We start from the raw sequence: 18,839 nt of genomic DNA on the forward strand, positions 1-18,839 counted from the left end.
CACCATATAAGCTGGTCATTGCTCTACTCTCGGCTATGCATGGAGAATGATCCTTTTGAATTAGTTTAAATAGAAATGAAATAAATATCTTGTTTCATGCGGGAAGCACTGAATCCTTTATTGCGGTTCCTGACATCCTCTTTTATTGCGGGTGAATTTAAAGGATTAATTATGAATTATGGGAAAGAGCGATGGTGGGAGGATGTGATGAAATAATGAAAGTATCATGTTACGGTCCCATTCATGAAAGCTAGCGCTTGGGCCTATGAAAGAAACCAAGTGACGGTTGATAGAAAGGATGTGATGCAATTGTGCAGGCATGGGAAACAGATTTTTTTTTTGGTACGTTTTGATGATTTACTTGTGTTGGGTATTCATATTACTATAAGGTATTGTGTGTATCATGTCATGAATATTGAGCAAAATTTCAGTGTATATTCACCGGGCTGAAAACATTATTGAAATGCGATTTTATGCCGATGTAATGCGCTTTAAGCAGCATAAACTTATTATGAATAAACTGTCAGGATCTTAAAAAATAGCTGACAATACACATAATAAAACCCACCAGAACCAGGACACCAGATCGAAGCGTTTATTAATGGATTGTCGGTACGGCCATAAATTTTGTGCACATTAATTAAATCAACACTTTTCCCATCCCTGTTGCTCATTGTTGGCTTGTCATACTTTTCCCAAGGTGAGGATTGGAATTGATAAATCGATTTTAAATGTATAGTTTGGATTTTTACCAGTCCAATCACAACCACGTTATTGTTGATTGTTTTCCATGTGAAAGGGCGTGTTTATAGGATTACTGTGCATGATTGGAAATTGTCGGAGTAAAAAAATAATAATTCAATTTACTATTCTAGTGATAATATTGGAGAAAGTTCCATACCAAATTAATCAATTAACTTTGTAGCACAAATTTATAATATTATATTATATTTTTTTAAATATCAGGAATCATGGAATTGTGCTACTGTATAGATTATAAACTTATGAAACATCATGGTACAAAACAATGCAAACCAATGTGTTCGTGCCGTGAAGACGCCACAAAATGGTAGGTACAGTTTGGGACATGTGTAGACGAAAACAAACTGCTACAATATTTGCTCTTGCAACATGTTTCGTCTGCTCAATGGTGGCCAGTGTTAAACATTGTGTTACAGTCACTCCACTGTAGATTATCCACTTTAAGGTAGGTGGCAGCTTGGTTTGTTTTTGGTGTGGGTATCAGCAGATGGTTTACGATAAAACTGCACCCTGTGTGATACTCGAAACGTGTGCTGCATATTTAAGATGGATGTGGAGAAAACAATGGTTATGCATTACGCTTTGCTTTACCAGCATGTTGAACAAATAATTGAAACATGTAATATATCCAAGAGAAGTATAAGCGTGTGAGATCATTGTAGTTGTAGCCTTTTTTGTATATTTTTTACTACAGGCTGGCAAAATTAGTTCATGAAAAACTCAATTTGAAATATTGAAAGTCGTTTATTATATTTTCCTTTTTTATATTACTCCTCATCTTTAATTTAAATTTACAATTCGAATATGACCACAATTCAGAAAATATTCTAAATATTTAATTGCATATAATTTAAGCTACAATAGCCTGATCAAATTCCATACAACAATCTATGCAGCATTTGCAAACATTGCACATGTCTTTCGAGCTGTTCAGGGAGATCTGCCATCCATATAATCCTTGCTTTTATTTGTTCTTGAGGAACGGCCTGACCGTAACGTGCCATAATCCTTTCGACAAACATTTAATTAGTGTTAATTCCTGCATCATCTGCTGAGCTGTTTGGAAATGGAAATCCTTTGTCTGTATGGTATGGCTATGGAAATGCGAAATCCCGCACAACGTGGCAGAAAATGTCAACGTACAATCATGAACGATTGTTTAACAATGTTTCGATCATTCTGACGACAAGAGCAAAACTGATTGTTGATTGTAAAATTGCATAAGAGGATTAAGATAATTGAACCCAAGCGATACAAGCGAAACAAAAAGTTATACAATAACATTTAAAATATTGTTCATTCATTGTGAATATTAATTACCGATAAAGGATAAATGAAAACAAAACTCCATGCCGCTAAAAGGTGTTAAAAGCTAAACAAAAATAAATTGCATATCATTTCCGTGTGGGAAAACTTTTACCCTTGCCGCTCGCTATAGTCCAGTAGTTATGTTACTGCTCGTGATAGTCAGACTTTTAGTGCAAAAAATTGAATACATAATATCCAAGTCATGAGGTAGAACACAGAATACAGAAATACAGAATGGCACGTTTGTCGAGGGTCTTTTACGCTTTAATGCGATTTGTACTTGCTTCGATTACGGGAGTACCGTTACGATTTTATTTTTCCTCTGAAGATGATCCTCGTTGGTTAAAGCAGAGCGAATGGAAAATCTATTTCGTTCAAAATGTTTGCACATGCTATGAATATTAATGTGGAAGAACTTATTCTTAAGGACACTCCAAGGAGTGATTGGTAGCTGCGCATGCCAGTAGTTTGCCAGTAACTGATAGTTTGTAGGACGGGAATGAGTGTGTAGTCCAATGTGCATGCTGGTCTCTACCTAGTTAGTTAGTGTTTGTAGCGATTTAAATTGCTGTGTTGAAATTTCGGCTTTGCTATACGGAAGCACAGTAATGGAGAGCATTTTGCATTTGCATTTTATGTATGCATATTAACTTGAGCAAGGTTATGGCATTCTGGGCCTCGAAAAATTCCTATTCAGGTAAAATGAATATAGCAATACGGCCTTTTTGGCCCGTTCCTCCTGAATAAAAAAAAAGAATAAATTTAATTTGATTTTCACAGTTTTGTGTTTCAACAGAATCAAATTATTAGTTTTCAATTAAAAAAGGTGCAATATTTTCTCTTTTTTAAATAAATGTTTGAAAAAGTCATGATAATCACACGCGATTTGCATGATGGACGAATATGATGTTAAATTGTGCCTGTAATAACTATACCCTGAAATGTAATGAATATACCCTGAAAAAGCTACTATTGTGCTGTTCAGACATTATAAATCAATCCTAAAAGAAGACCAATGGTGAGCCTGGTATAACAATTATGACGACAAAGGTGTAAACGACATAATATACAACAAAGGTGATCTTCGTACAAAAATGTTGAGCCAGACGTGGAAATGATCGTACGATTGTCATCCAATCAACCACTACTGCTACCTTTGTTCGGATTGTGATATCTTCGTTCTTAGGTTCCATTGTCAAGAGAGGTGGGTTAAAATGAATGTGCTCAAAAGAAGCATGTGGCTGTTGTCATCAAGATCATGTGTAATGCTTTATGGTGCTATACTGCTGTGGTGAGATCGTAACAATAAGATACAGAATGTTCCCACTTGGCTTTGAAGGGTGTTACTATAGTTTGGTTTTAGTATGTTTTCACGAGTTAGTTTAATATTTTGTATTTACGATTGTGTGATAATGTAATGAATTAAAACATGAATATGTACCATGCAATTTTAAAGTTATACGAATTGTTCCTGTTTATTTCAAAGTATCTGTTAACATAATTCACTATATATATATATCGCATTCACGATACTCTTGCTAATAATACAGCGGAAAATAAATTATATCGTTTATTAACTTCAACTCGTGACAATGAACACCGCCTTCAAGAAAAACAATTAATCTTGCTGTTTTATGCCACACACGAACTTAGCAGATTTTACAGCGAAACAAGTTTTGTTACACGCATGAAAGGGCGTTTCTCTACCCACGAAACCAAATTGAATTGTTTCGAATTGTGTGTGAGAAAACGATTATGTGGTTTGATAGGTTGTACGCGGTATCCGTTTTTGAGGTTTTGAGTGGGATTAACGAAACACATTTGTGTAGAGGCGGCAACGTTCACCTCGGTATGCATGTGTTTTCTTGTTTATTTGTTTAAGGTTCTTCAAAACAAGTAATCGATGTGATAGATTCGTTGTGGAGGTCTAGGAATAAGTTGTATAAAATCGATAACTTAGCATTTATTGTTTTTATTGATTCTATGCATCTTGCTTCGAATTCTCGGCCGAACAAACATTACATATCACGTTTCATTGCAACTGTTGAGTGGTTTTTGCAAAGGAAATATGCATATCATTTAACTTCGTCATTAGCATATCTGCACGTATGTGATGAAGGAACCATCAACGCTGCCAATGAAGATGTCAATCAAACATCGAAATCTTGCATCCTGTGTACGTTTCAGCACACTGTTAATGAAACACGAAACCGTAGAATCTTGAGTGAAAGTGGAAAAAAGCAGCGAAACTTGATTGACAGATTAATATTGATTCTTGTCTTAGTTGTCGATTAAATCCATCACATGTGAATCCCACGTTCTCATCCCACGCACAGTTGAAAGCAAGAGGCGTATTCAAACACATATGTTTGATGTAAAGCTCATTCCCAGGCAATCATTCAGCCAGAGGAGAAGCAGAGATAGGGTTACGCTTGCTAAACTGTTTGGGTTACAGAGTGAGTTAATGTTTTCGTTAAAGGATTACAAAAACATTTCGATCAAAGGTCAACTATTTTTAGCTGATGATTTTAATGAAAATGAGGTTAAGATTTGGCAATGAGTATCCGAATTTATTCTTGTTTCAATTATGTCTAAGCTGTATGTGGAATACAATAAGATAAATGCACAGCAAACACTATGTTTTCCCAATAAAAAAATAATTGTAACGTAATCCATTCTGGCACCCTGTTCTTAGTGCAAAGCATTATTCAACACACTGAAATGAAATTCGCTGAAAAAAATATCCGAACGAGAAAATTTCATTCATTTTGTAGAAGGCTCACTAGTTTGCCCTTACACCACTCTACGGCTAATTGTGCTTAACAGATTATCTTTTCCGCTGATTCATTTTTTATGCCACGGCACGAATCTCCACACCTACCCTGGCCCAGGAGATCGGGCGATATTTCACGCAAATAAAACCACGATTGCGTGCATAATTCAAACCGTAAGGCGCGGCGAATATTTTCAAACCGTGCACAGGAAGGAAGGAAAGATAAATGGTTTCGATGAAAATGGCCAGCGCTTCGGTCATGGGTCGTGAGAATCGAACGCATCCACCAACGCAAACCAGGAAGGAAAGGATCATCACCGTATCGCGAAGGTTAATTTGTACTGTGCACCAGCGGAATGCCCTGTCTAAACTTCCGAGGATAAGTTTCCTGTGGTTTTTTCACATTTGCTGCTCAGTTTTTTGTTTGATATAAAGCTTCTATAGAAATTCAGTCTTAAGATTTACTAAAAACATTATGCTCACTGCATAGTTAAACGTTTGATACATTTTAGTGTCTATAGAACGATTCCTTCTAGTACATCACTTGCCAAAATAAAGAAAGCCCAATAAAACTAATAATTGTTATGTAAATATGTGTAATTATGTGAGATATTTGCAAAAAACGAAGGAAATAGCCATTTATAAATGATACTGGAATGTTGTCTTAAACAAATGAAGAAGATCGTCTTATAAATGAGAACTGATTCAGTCATTATTAATGGCCGTCCAACAAACACAATCGTTAAGGCTACATATGTTTAGAATTAAAATACGTTGAGGTTTGCAGCATCTTGAAGTTTACTCACATGTCGCATTAATTTCTGTCACGGATTGCGTGGATGATAAATGTCCCATGATCCAGCGGCTTGTAAATGCGTTCCAGTTTTGTTAGTTCTCAGAATGTTCTTAAGTATAGCTGCAACTAACGAGGTGGCGTTCAGAAGGCAAGAAGTAAAATAATTTTTAAAATGAATCATCTTTCTTCGCGTGATATCCTCAGCTTGAACGATCATGTTCCTTCAACTCAAAGATATACATTTCTGGGACTTTATTACTAATTTGTCGAAAGATATCTTGTTGCAACTTGTGTTTGGTAAGGATCAAGATATTGTAATAATTTTATTTTGACGCTCTGCAAAATCTGAAATCAATCTAATCTTAAAACAAACAAACCTTCACGATACATCGTTGATGCAACCTGTGAGAAAAGTTTCTTTCAAATGTATACCAAACATATGTGAAAGAGAATAAGTATTTCGAAAGATATTGAGAAACAAAGTGTTCTTTTTTTACATATTTCTTTTATTTTTGTATCTGTGTATGATTTGTGATAAAGAAATATGTTTGAGAAGTGTTGGATATTGTGTATTATTGGGTCAGCACAGTGGAAATGTCTAGCCGATGTTGTACAATTCAATTCTATGATTTGTGGTACAGTGCTTTTTCTATGCTATTGTATGTGTTATATGCAACCTGGAAAAGATGAAGAAAAAAAGGTATTAAAACAAATGATTGTTGTTGCAGTTACATGAATATTTTATTCAAAAGATATAAGCTATAGCATATACGAGCAGCGTTTAGAAGTACGTTTCAGAACTTTCGCTAAGCAGTGATCTACGATCGCTTGAAGCATTTGGCACTAATGGTACATGATCCCACACAAAAAGGTTAATTACCAACGGGAGAGACAATGGTGAAGAAAAGATTCCCAACAGTAAGTAATTAAGGGTAATTATTTCGCATAGATAGCTCATCAAGTTCTTTAAGGAACAGTATTTGCAAGGAAAGGAAGAGATTGTAATTAATCTACTGCTTTATTTTTTTACCATGGTTGAGCTTTTGCAGAGGAAATTTATTGTTTAAAGTTAAAGCGCACGGATAGGATACTCAAATATATTCAAGAAACTAAATTTTAACATGTTTAACGCTGTCACGCACCTTTCAACAAAATAACTGGTCAAATAATGTTAAGTTTATATAATAAATTAAAATCATACTATACTCACCAGAATTGTTTGCTGTGGTTCGGCTTTCGACCAGAACTCTTTATTAAAGATACCTTGTAATTACTTCAATTTTCCTGAAACAAAACCAACAGAAGCATCTATAATGAAACACAAAATGGACAATATTTATGTTAATTTTTTTACGATTTAGGGAATTGTGTTTTATTAATTATTATGTTTTTTTTAATTATTATGTTTAGCTTTTTTTTCAACAAAATGTTGATATTTTTCAAGCATTTCAGTGAAAACAATTCAACGCTTCGTTGTATTAAATTCAATTTGCGTAATTGAGTAATTATAGTTAGTTTTTGTCTGAATTAAGATGTTTCCTTCAATAAATGTTTTTCCTTCACTGAAACAGAGATCGTAGCGGAAACAGGTCGTTCCAGAAATTAAAGAAATTATGATTCCTTTAGGAATAGTGTGTGGTAGCAATTGGATTAAAAATAGAAACGCAACGGAGATGTGAAAAGAAATAAAGTTCGATGCAGTCACTGTGTAGGGTGCAATCACTAGTTGGCAATTAAAAACAAACATAAGGAAAACGAGAAAGGTTTCTTGATGCAATATACGGCAGTATGACAACATAAATGGACTGTTTTAGCCATGACAACTTTTCGCATTGAAACTTAACGAAAGAAGTGTGAAAGAAATTGTAAAGTTTTTCGTTACCATTTTCATAAAGAATCAATTTAAAAAGTGCGAGTCTTTGTAATCTGATGAAAGACGCATCCAATTCTGACTGCTCGGACGTGTTGCCACCAGTCGGATCATTACTCTTTATTGATTGTGAAATTTTCGGCAAAGGGGCTTTGAAATTTATTTAATGGGTACCAAAACCACTTTTTGATTGTTTCCAATTACAATTCGCGTACTCTCAGTTTTGCCATAAGTTGGTTGTCTAGTATTTTTTTAATTTTCACAAAAAAATGTTAATAGAGAACAGAGGAGCAAATCTTGTGATAAACTGTTATAGATATCCGAACTGCAATCTGATATCGTATCCAAAATGAATCAAGTTATCTTAAACTTCACTTGAAAAACAACCCAATTATAAAGCAAATACACGACTTGTTCGCGAAAGTATTTTTGCGAGCTGACGAGCTGTCAAAGGTCATTCACGATGTCGGTGGTTATTTTATCGACGACGGCGGATTGTCATTGAAGACGTTGTATAGTTTGAAAGCTTGTTATGTGGTTTGGCATTTGATGTCAGCAGTTTTGCCTGGCTAGACAGTTTGAACAGTAATAAACTATAGCTGGTCTGTTACCTGTCTCGCTAATACATGTGTCGATTGATTAAACGGTTGAGATTAAATTATTTCGGTTGGACCTATAGTGTGCATATCCAGTATCGTTGCAGTAAAGCCTCTTCAACGACTTACGTGCTTCGAGCTCATAAATCAGTTGTTTGAGTTTCTTCCCACTCAATGGATGGAGAATGATGCGTTCGCGTTTTGTCGGACAATGTAGATTTAGTCCCAGCTGAAACACTTGAAACATATCACATGAGGGACTTATAGAGAAGTTGTTAAACTTAACAATTAGGGATTTGAACCATAGTAAATGAACCAATGTAATAACATGAGTTGGGATGATACATAATTCAAATCTGAACTGGATTTGTCACTACTCCGTTAAATCGCTTTGTGTAAAAGTTAATTTGTTATTCGTGAAGAATACAAAATACAGACACTTTTATTATTTGGTTGTTCAATGATATAATAGGGTTGAATATTTTGTTATAGAGTAAATGTTAAGTTGCGTCTTATTTTATGTTGAGAGAAAATGGGAAGCAAATGTAAAATTGAACTTATGATTACATAATGCTCATTGGAGCATTAAACATTAGCCCTAAAGAAGGATAAAATTTCTTGCATTAAATTTGGAATGATTCTTGACTAAGCAAACTGGTGCTAGTATATACTTGTCAAGTGACAAAAGCGATCATGAGGCTAACAGAAAAAAAGGAGAAACCGACTAAGTGACGTGACATGCTAACGACACGTGCGCATAACAAGTCGAGCGTGGCAGACGTGCGTATAATTACATCACCAGTCAGCATGTTGTTTAATGTTGGGGAGTAAGATGCACATGTCATGTAAGTCTACAAATCTTTTTCGACCAAACGAAGAGAATATAAAAAATATATTTCTGGAGCATAGCAATTAAAGTCCGTGAATTGGTAAATATTCTTTTCATGTTAGTTTGGCAAAACAGACTGAGTGCAAAGTCCCTGATTTTTGTAACTTCATTAGGCATATAGTATTTTATTATTATTTATTAATCTATTTTATTATTATATAATTTCTGTTGTAAGTTACAGAATTCTTATATGAGAGTAAGATATAAATTTGGCTAATCTTGTAATAAATCTTGTGCTGTGCTGGTCTCAAATAAGTTTGTTTTTAAAAAGGGCGGAGTGCTTCTCTTTTTCCTGCTAGCGGCGGACAATGTCCCATAAATGATTTGAAGATTATAGAATCTTCCAGCAAATATTTTGAGTCCACTACGAAACAACAATAAATCTTTTGAAAACTATGTTTGCCTACTGACCAAGGAATGTCGGTAAATCAACAAGACATTGCATAGTCTATGTTATAACGTGGTATAACATACCTAACATTGCAGCAAAATAAAGCATCTCTAAAGAGCATTTGGCTATTTACCTTTACCCTATGCTGGCTAAGGCTATTTACCCATTTGAGGGTTTCTTAAAATGAATTTTATTGATTGATTTGATAGCGATTGATGCAATTTCATCGTAACGAGGAGCAGTGCAACATTATATGATGGTCTCAATGTCAATGAGCGATCTACGTTTGCATAAATTTTTGCTTTCATAAACGGAACGCTGTAAAAATGATTGCGTTTTTAGGCCTACAAAAACTAACTCAATTTCAAATTATGTAGAAGTATTGAGGTTAAAAAAAACCAATACTAGTCGAATTGATTCTAAGTATAGTATAGCTTTCATGGTGTTAGAAATAGAAGTATTTCGTCCTAGAAGGCAAAAAATAAGTGTAAAATAACAAGTATCTAATTTTCCATTAACAAAACTGATAATATCATTTTAATAACTTGTTTTCAGTATAGTATAATCAACGACTGCTCCTCTCTATTTAATATTCAATTGACTGCATCTGAATCGGACACCATAAGAGATTGACATAAAAATGGATCAGCACGCGGATCGAGACGGCATTTCTAGTCTGTTAATGTCAGAGTGTCTTGAATACGAGGTGGAATCATGTGATTTCAAAAGCAATGATAATTTATGGCTTCCTTTTTGAGCGTATAAAACACAACCAACATCAACCATTAATGATGACGAGTGTGGAGAGCCAGGTGTTGACTAATGGGCTATTAAATGAAAAGCAGAAAGAAGACCCGCGGACCACTTTAGATGACGGAAAGATGATTTTACTGAGATGTTTTTTTGTAGAAATCTTACTCAAAAGACAAAACATGAACGCAAAACGGCAAGATGAAGTGGTTCAATTCGCTTGCATTGCATGTATCATTGCATGTATGCACATTGTGGACATTTGGTAGTAGACATTCATACTGTGCTGACACCACTAATGGGAAATCGTTGTCGAACCCGTGGCTTCCAACTCGTAGCTGGACATTTTCGACGGCCAATGTTCGCTGTCAGTGATGGGCTGCAGATAAGATAAGAAGTCTCCATCTCGTATTTTGGCGTCCTTTCGATCTTCGTGCTGGCCCGCTTGATGGTCTGTTAATGTGGATCGCCCTTTCGGCCCGTTATCTGTGCCAAGCAAATGGGCGAGCATCACCATCAAAAAGATAGGGACAGAAGGGCGGACTGTAATGTTGCGTTGAATAGTTTAGTTTGATGAAAACGTTATCATTTTATGATAATCGATGGTCTTCCATATTGCACACGCATTTGCAGCCGTTTCGTTTATGGAACATATCAAATGGTGTCATTAAAGATAGCGAACTGAAAGGGTTCGGGTTGGCCCAATGCGTAATAGTTTATAGGCCTATGGATCTTCTGCTAGTTTTGTTTTGTATCTTGTTTTGTTTTGGTTATAAACTAACGCCTAAACGGTAAGTTGCTTAAATTTAAGGAATTTTAATGTGAAGTCAATTAATCATTTATCAACCATGAAACTTGAAAATGTGCAGTTTACGATAAAAATTGAAATGTCCTTATGCTGCAAATAATGGTGCATATCCCATGGTTCCAACATCAACAAATTGCATTAAAAGAATAAAATAATTTTCGAAATGAGCTTTTGAGTATGTTGACTTGAGTATATACATCTTGTTGAGTATGTATGACTTCTTCGAAGACATTTCAATATGCTCGAGTTGAAATTTCTTCAGCAATTTATGACGTTGACTCGGTTGACGACAAACGAACAAGACAAGTAGACATACTTAAAGTTTTCTATGTATCGATGATGAAGTGGAAAACAAGTATCAAAATATGCGAACACAAATGGTGTGATCAGTGTATCGTACAAGTAACAGTAGAGATGGGAAACTATTTTCTTATTGTATTGGTCTTCTAAGATTGATTGAAAAAATTACTATCAGTAATGTACCACCATTGTGCAAGAAGATGCAATCTTCACATCTATGATCAAAATTTGATGCGAAAAGTGATTGGTTTCATAATATTTCTCTCCGTTCAATGTGTAATATCCATCAAGTATCAGCATTTGTGTGCGTCCTTTGGACAAATTTTGGTTTATTTATCATTATAATGATATGACCTGGCAATACATCTGTTAGATAGCCCCTGGTTCTATAGGGACGAGGGTAATTAGCTTGACCCAATATAGAACAAGCGATTAGTTCAGTTTACAATTCTATAAAATATGTATTTAAGATTAACTAGAGAAAGCCACAACATTGATTTATATAATTTTCAATGAGCAGCGCAGTTCGGTCTGTTCAATGCAGCACATGAAAATTTGATTGTACATCACAAACAATTCAGTTTAGCCATGGAAGATAGTTGATCGTCTTGTGTATCCGAAACACATGAGCTGATGAATCTCATAGTTTCTTGGGTGACCTAAACCTTTCTGACGAGCTCATACATTGTCAAAAGACAAAATTGACAAGCTCAAAATTGATAAAAAGTAGACGTTATGGGAATACTCTTAATGTGATCAATACATGGATTATTAAAAACTTTATTAAAATTAAACTTAACTAGGATGAACTTTATTGCTGTATCTTACCTTACGAAGGAATATCATTCATTGTGAATCATTATCCGACTTAGTTTCTTTGTATGCAGAAACGTATGTTATTGGCTTCTGTATCCTGGGCATCTTTAATTCAAGTTATTTCTGAACATTTGTTGAAAATATTTTCGCCCTCGATTACCTGTTTAATGAAAGGAAGAGAAATCCTTAAAAGAAAAAAATGAAAGAATGCATACCACAGCTGTCGATTCTATACAGTTATGTTAAATTAAAAGCTCAACCGTGATCCTGAGCTTTTTACTATTGGATAGCTAAGATATTCTATAAGTGACTTTTATGCGAAAAAATATGATCAAAAAAAGAACAAATTTACGACCTATTCAAGCATTCGCAACTGTATTCCATTGTGAGAACGAAGCTGCCAACGTCATGGATACAGCTGGTAAACATTCTATACATCTTCATTGCTACACGAATGAGAGTAAAAAAAAAATAACGAAATTTCAGTCTTATGGAAAAGTGTATTCAATTTATGAAAGCATCAAGTAAGCCTTTAAGGATTTTGGTCAATGAAAAGTTCTTCAAGACGATCAAAAGCAACAATGAAAATAGCGTCTTCTGCACGTCTTTTATTGTTGGTAGGGGTTTTCACAGTCCAATGACTACTGTCCGTTCTTTAACATTCCTAGTATTCGTGATGAAAAGGATTATTGGATGGGAATCTTAAATTTCTATGATGGTACCTTTCTATGATGGAAAATGAATTCAATCAAATGTTTAAATATTTTATTCATTTCAAACTATAGCCATGGCAAAATTAGAGAAGCATGTCTCACCATGTTTAATTCAGGTAATTAATTTATTGGTTATTTTGAATATTTTTGTTTCTTACCTAACCACCATACGACATAGAATCGGTCTTATAGTGAAATAGAATGGTAATTGGAGGTTTCTTCATTTCTGATACCAAAAGCCTCTATTTGAACAATGTCCAAACGATCGCAATTTTCTGCAGCTCGACTTTATGCAACGAAGTTTTCCAATTACTTAACGTCACCTTGTTATCCATGCTCGTCTTTTGTTTACTCGATTCCAAAATTCTATTTCATGTTGTTGAGTGTCAAAATGAAAGCAAACAAGCTGCTGAAGACATTCGTCTTGAATTGTGGTAATTCCGTTTTGCATCATTTTTGCATAAGAATAATTGTAATTTTCCAAAAGTTTCGGTTACTCCAGTTAGAGTCCTTAGGATGTAATTTGTTAAAATTATGCTTTTGACGTTTATTTTTGTTGTTGAATGCATCCACTTGTGTTCTTTATAGGGAAATCCTTACTCGATTGCAACTGGAAATGAAAGAATGAATGAAGTATGTTGTAGGTAATAAGTTTACAGTCGTTGAATAAAGAGTTTGAAATGAAAAAAATCTTATGTTTTGTTAATAAAGTTAAATAAATAATACTTATACTTTGTAAAATTTCGTATCCATCTTATTTGTTCGAAAAATGGTTGATATTAAATGTGTTTAATTGTTAATAATTGAGACTAATTTTTTAATGTTGTTCCCTCTATTGAAAAACAACAACATTAGAACACTCAAGAACGCCTCAAAAATGTTCCATATCAAGTGAGTTATTTTGAGTTAATGGTGCGTCCGTGATAGAATTATTTGCAGTTTCCTTCTTGACCCAGCCCTGAATACCAGTTCAACACATTAATGTTGACAAGTTTTGGGTTAGCTTTGGGAGCCTCAGAGGTTTTGTTTATCCTTCCATCTCAAACCCAAACAAAGTTTAGAAAGAGAATGTAAATTTGACTACGCATTTTAATCCTTCCTTGCAGCTAAATCCCTTCCGGTTTCACCCGTAATTAAGGTTAAATTATCTGAACCTTCGTGCCTAACCAATTCAAACGATGTTGTGTGTGCACGATAACTTTAATAAGGCGCTAGCCTCAGTCGTTGAGAGCCATGATTTATTTACAAGCTCCCTTGAAAGATTCGACAATGGGTAAAGTTTTGATTGAGAATCACCTGTAAGCCCCAAAGGTGGAATAAAACAGGTCACATATAGCGATTCAGGATGGAATGGGGCAAAATGGTTTTTATACTATCTATGCAAATAAAACGATACTGCGGGGACAATGTCTCACTCGAACATGAACACAAAGGAAATACTGCGGAAAAAGCATCCCAAAAACCCTTTGGTTGTTATCATGGACAGTGACGGTGATAAATCACTTGCCACAATTTTGGAGGGTCAGTATCGTGGCATCCATCTGAAAGAAAAGAGGCAAGATTCACAAAACGAAGATAACATGACTCAAAGCAGCACTGGATAATATGCTTTCACTTTGATGACATCGAGCAATATATGTTAAATCGTCGAGCCCATCAGCTTGCAATGCAACAGCAAAAAGCACCGCATTAAAGGGCAAATCTTCAGATACTTTGTGCCCTTGTCACGGAGAACATTAATTATCAATTTCTGAATCTTTATCTCGTTCATACTCGTTTGGAAGCAGCACATTAGTTGTTGAAGGTTTTGAGCGACCATAACAAAAACCTACATTTAAAAAACCATCCTACGACCGTAAAGTAATAGCAAGACAAGAAACAGAGCACACAGACATCTTAATGATTTCATATAGAAACTGGCTTCTTTTAAGTTGTCCGGCTATTACAGAGGGTTGTAGTAGCGGCGTAAAACTTCTACAGACACTTCAGTGCTTCGAGTGTTTTTGTAAATGGATTCATTTAAGCAGTTTTTGGACATTTAATATTCAATGACAACGAACATATTAACAGTTGTTGTATACATTCAAACACTGTCAACCGAATCTAGAATAATGAAAGGAAAAAGTGTAATAAAGGTTATTATTTATAATCAAGATGGCCTGAGCCTTCAATAAAAAGTGAAACAATCAAAAAATGTATTCATCCCAAGGTTTTCATCAAATTAGAACAGTCTTTATAACAATGTTTATATCCCTTCTTTACGCACTGCTTTGCATCTCGCCTTACAGCAAAACCATGGCAAGTGCGGCAATAATTTATTCATTTATTTAAATGAAGCAAATTAAGCATAATTATAATCGTTATGCCAATATAAAGTTGAAGTGAATGATTGACGACGTTTCGGTCTTCAATAGGCAGTTACTGAATTGGATGTGCGCGGTAAAGATTGAGCTGAGGAAATGGCAGGCAATTGAGATGAGCGGCTGCATTATGACAGACAGAGCGCAGAACGTAGAAAGCATCGTGAATGAAGACTCCTCGAAATGAATGGACCCAGAAAGGGAGAAGGAGATGCTACCACACATCAAAACTCATCAAAAACTTCACGAGCGTGACGATACTTTGCGGAGTTTTTCGATTTGTTCAACTTTCTCAACGCCTGTTTGATACAATGTTTGTGTCTGATTTTATATGGAATGAAGTGAGGAAATGTTTGAATGACTTTTTCCTCGATTGGCTACATCGGAGTACTTCAATAAACTAGATGCATGACTTGATCAGGGTAAAATCGAGGCCAATGCATTAATTGACTATGTTAAAAAAAGATAAATGAAATTGGAGCATTCCTGTGTTTGTGTTCCTGGTTCCTGTATGTATGTCTGCATGTAAACATCCAGTTCAAGTATGTCAACTTTCTGTCATTTTTATTGTGTTAAAGCTTTCTATGATGTTGAATATTTTGCCAATATTTAAGAATATTTTGCAGGCTGTTTTAATTTTTGGATAGATCATCGAGGTTTCAGTGCTTTGAGATTATAAACAGTCAAGCAGCATTTCAATATGGTTTTAAAATTTAACAATGATGTGAAATTAACCATAAAATCTATCTACTTGATACCCCCTAGGTAGATTTGCATCATCATATTCAGTTGATGTTGGAATGGGAGAAATTCAATAGGTCAGCAATTTATTTTTCCTCTATTACCCAAATGTAAAACGATATCGACCCAAGCAAAGAAAGATAATAATACGTTTACTTTTCAATCTGCGACTGATTGGTGCAATGATGTATGTATAAACATTATTGAGCCGAGTAACGCAAAACATTGTTAAGCTGAGTAGAGTAATGTTCTATTGAACCTTAGGAAAAATAGTGATTAGTCACGGTAACATATAATTTTCAGTTTAGCTAATTCACTGAACTAAAAAATAACGTACGTAACATTGCTACATTAAAGATTGTATTCGATGTGACTCATAAGCGTAGAGTAATGTTTTTTTTTCTACTTGAAATCAGTATTTTCTCATTCTGATACTACATTTATAATTATATTTAAAACATAAACATAAACACATACATAAAGTCTTCATGTCTTAATGTCTTTAATAATATTCTATCATGTGAAGAAAATTTCATCTGACCTTTGCCGGCATCACATTGCTTTTGTTAGGTCTATAGTGTAGTATGCGAATTTTTACTGTCTAGATGGCCTCTTCGCCGTACGTATATTCCATGGAATGATTAAACATTTTTACTCTTATGTTATCTATTTGGCTCTTCACGTAGATCTCTACTAACATTTTTCGTAAAATTTGGCTCTTTCAGGTGCAAAAGTTTATCGACCTCTGGTGTAAAACCTGATTATAAACTTCCCAACTTCAGATTATAAACAACACGGGAAAGGGGATATTTTCCAATACATTATCCTTCGCCATGGAAAACGAAACAGAAGCGAATTAGGCCAAAAATAATCATTTATGTTATTGATCCCATCCTTCGCTCTTCTTATCGTTCGCACAAGACCAACCATCTCTGGCATTCCATCGAATGAGGCAAAACGCCGTATCATATGGCAGACATAAAAGGGTCCTCCTCCTTCTGCCGGTTGTTGGGCTGGTTTATGTAGTAGAATATTACCCTCGTACCATACAGATAAAGCGTCTGCTAGAAAGACGTTCGTGAGCGTTGTTCGGAATGGATGAATTTCAGGGAACACTTGGCCTGTTATTTTTGTTGTAAAAGTAACCACAGCTTCCTGCACTCTTGATAGAGGTTCGTAGATCACGCGTTTATGTTAGATTGCTGGAGCAAATATACTTGATCTTTGGATCGAAGTATTGCGTCTGGTTCATGAGAGCCGGCCGGTATTGCGGTCAAGGTTGACAAAATGAATGTAATCAAACCGTGATTGAATTGACATAAAGGAAAGAAGGAAAGCAATACAATTTCCTCCAAAGTCCCACAGGGAGGTCGGTGAAGTGTTTTCGGAGTTATTGGATGGCAGGCTCCACCTCATCTAAATCCAATTTGTGAACCAAAGGACTGGCAAAGCACGCAATTGTCCAGAAGAGTATGTTCATTATAGCGCACGAAGCATGGCGTACACAGAAGACGTATGGGGAACAGGGGCCTTTTGTTTCAGAAGTTCACCGAGGGCACATTACATCATGATGTAAGAGATACACGGGTGAAGTGATGTGTAAAAACATTGTACAACTAACTTACCGTGTAGGAACTATCTCCGATGGTTGCGTTGGTCGATGCGATTATGTTATCTACGTTTTATTCGTTCAAAGGTGATAAATCATTCGTTGTTAATCCAAATTCGATTTATCAGACGTCATTTGTAATTCAGTTCGTATATCATTGCACTGTGCTGTGTTTCTGATACAGGAGTTAACGATTCACTAGAAAACACCTTTGTTAATACTTCTTGTGTTTGCTTTTGTGATGAAAATAAGAAGTAATGTGTCTTTTGGTGAGCTTGAGATACGCGATAAAAGAGATTATTGTTCATCTTTATGTATTTTTTTATTGTATTGCCGCCACAGAAGAGGTCGTTGATCATGCAGATTGTGACAGCAGTATCGGATGCATCTTCCCATAGGCGTTTTCTCACACTTTCTCACTACCGGTCGGACACTATCATTAGTTTCACGGTCACTTGAAGAGCAGTCGTGGTGGGGTTATATTTTCAATATTCGCTCATGCCCATGCCGTTGCACTATTTTTTCATTTTATGTATTTTTAACGAACGTCGACAGGCGTCCTTGAAAGGACACTTCAACTTTTTACACCAACGTATGTAAGAATGTATGTAAGAAACGTATGTAAGAATAAATTTTAAATTCTCATGGAAACTATGCACACTTCTAGACTGTGCTAGAGGCAGGTTGATTTTCAGTTATGCTTTGGGATCACAACAACCCTTGACACATAGGAGACAGTGCTAGAAGAGGCTTCCACATCATGGCGCAGCACTGGGTTGTCAAGGAACGAACGATGCACGGACGAAAACAACAACTGAACCCTCTTCCTCTCGATACGTTTACCCTTCCATACAACAGCTCAACACTCACACCAAATGCGCACGAAAGTCGTTGAATGGTCGCGACGACGAAAACACGTCCTACCCGGCGAATGTTTTCGATGAGACTGAGCGAGAGAGGGAAGGAAACAGTTTATGCTACGGGCTGCTCGCTTGTAGCATGGAAATGAGCGGAGCTTTGGGTGGATTCTGGAGAGAAGCGATTCGAAGAATGAGAGTTTGGGATGGATGCGTGAGAGCAACCGAAAGAAAGAGAGCATTGAATGAGAAAGTGAATCTTTCCATAGTGAGGACGATGTGAGAAAACATATGCGCGGAAGAACTCACGCACTTTGCGTATAGGAGTGAGCGTGACGGGCTTTTGAAATGCCATCATTAAAAGTGAAATGAAACGCAGCATTATAGAACATGTAAATTTATTATAATATGGCCCGAATTCAAATTATCTCTTTCAATAGTTGTAATTTTCTATAAATTTCATTTGATCTTGATGTTGCTAATGGAATTTGCAGTCTCGA

At 35.5% G+C, this 18,839-nt stretch overlaps 1 long non-coding RNA gene across 6 annotated transcripts; it reads right to left on the reverse strand.

Moving 5' to 3' along the window:
* Positions 1-6,124: 6,124 nt before the first annotated feature.
* On the reverse strand, positions 6,125-18,421 carry LOC120903163. Of its 6 annotated transcripts, none has more exons than XR_005739554.1 (5): positions 17,499-18,421; positions 13,373-13,382; positions 12,072-12,219; positions 6,850-6,947; positions 6,125-6,316 (listed from the first exon to the last, which is right to left on the reverse strand). It is a non-coding gene; the product is annotated as an uncharacterized LOC120903163 (long non-coding RNA). The 6 variants fall into 6 exon arrangements; XR_005739552.1 differs by having other exon boundaries at positions 12,072-12,244; XR_005739551.1 differs by having other exon boundaries at positions 12,931-13,382.
* Between the last annotated feature and the right edge of the window lie 418 nt (positions 18,422-18,839).

The sequence above is a fragment of the Anopheles arabiensis genome, chromosome 3 (assembly GCF_016920715.1).
Source record: "Anopheles arabiensis isolate DONGOLA chromosome 3, AaraD3, whole genome shotgun sequence".
Lineage (NCBI taxonomy): Eukaryota > Metazoa > Arthropoda > Insecta > Diptera > Culicidae > Anopheles > Anopheles arabiensis.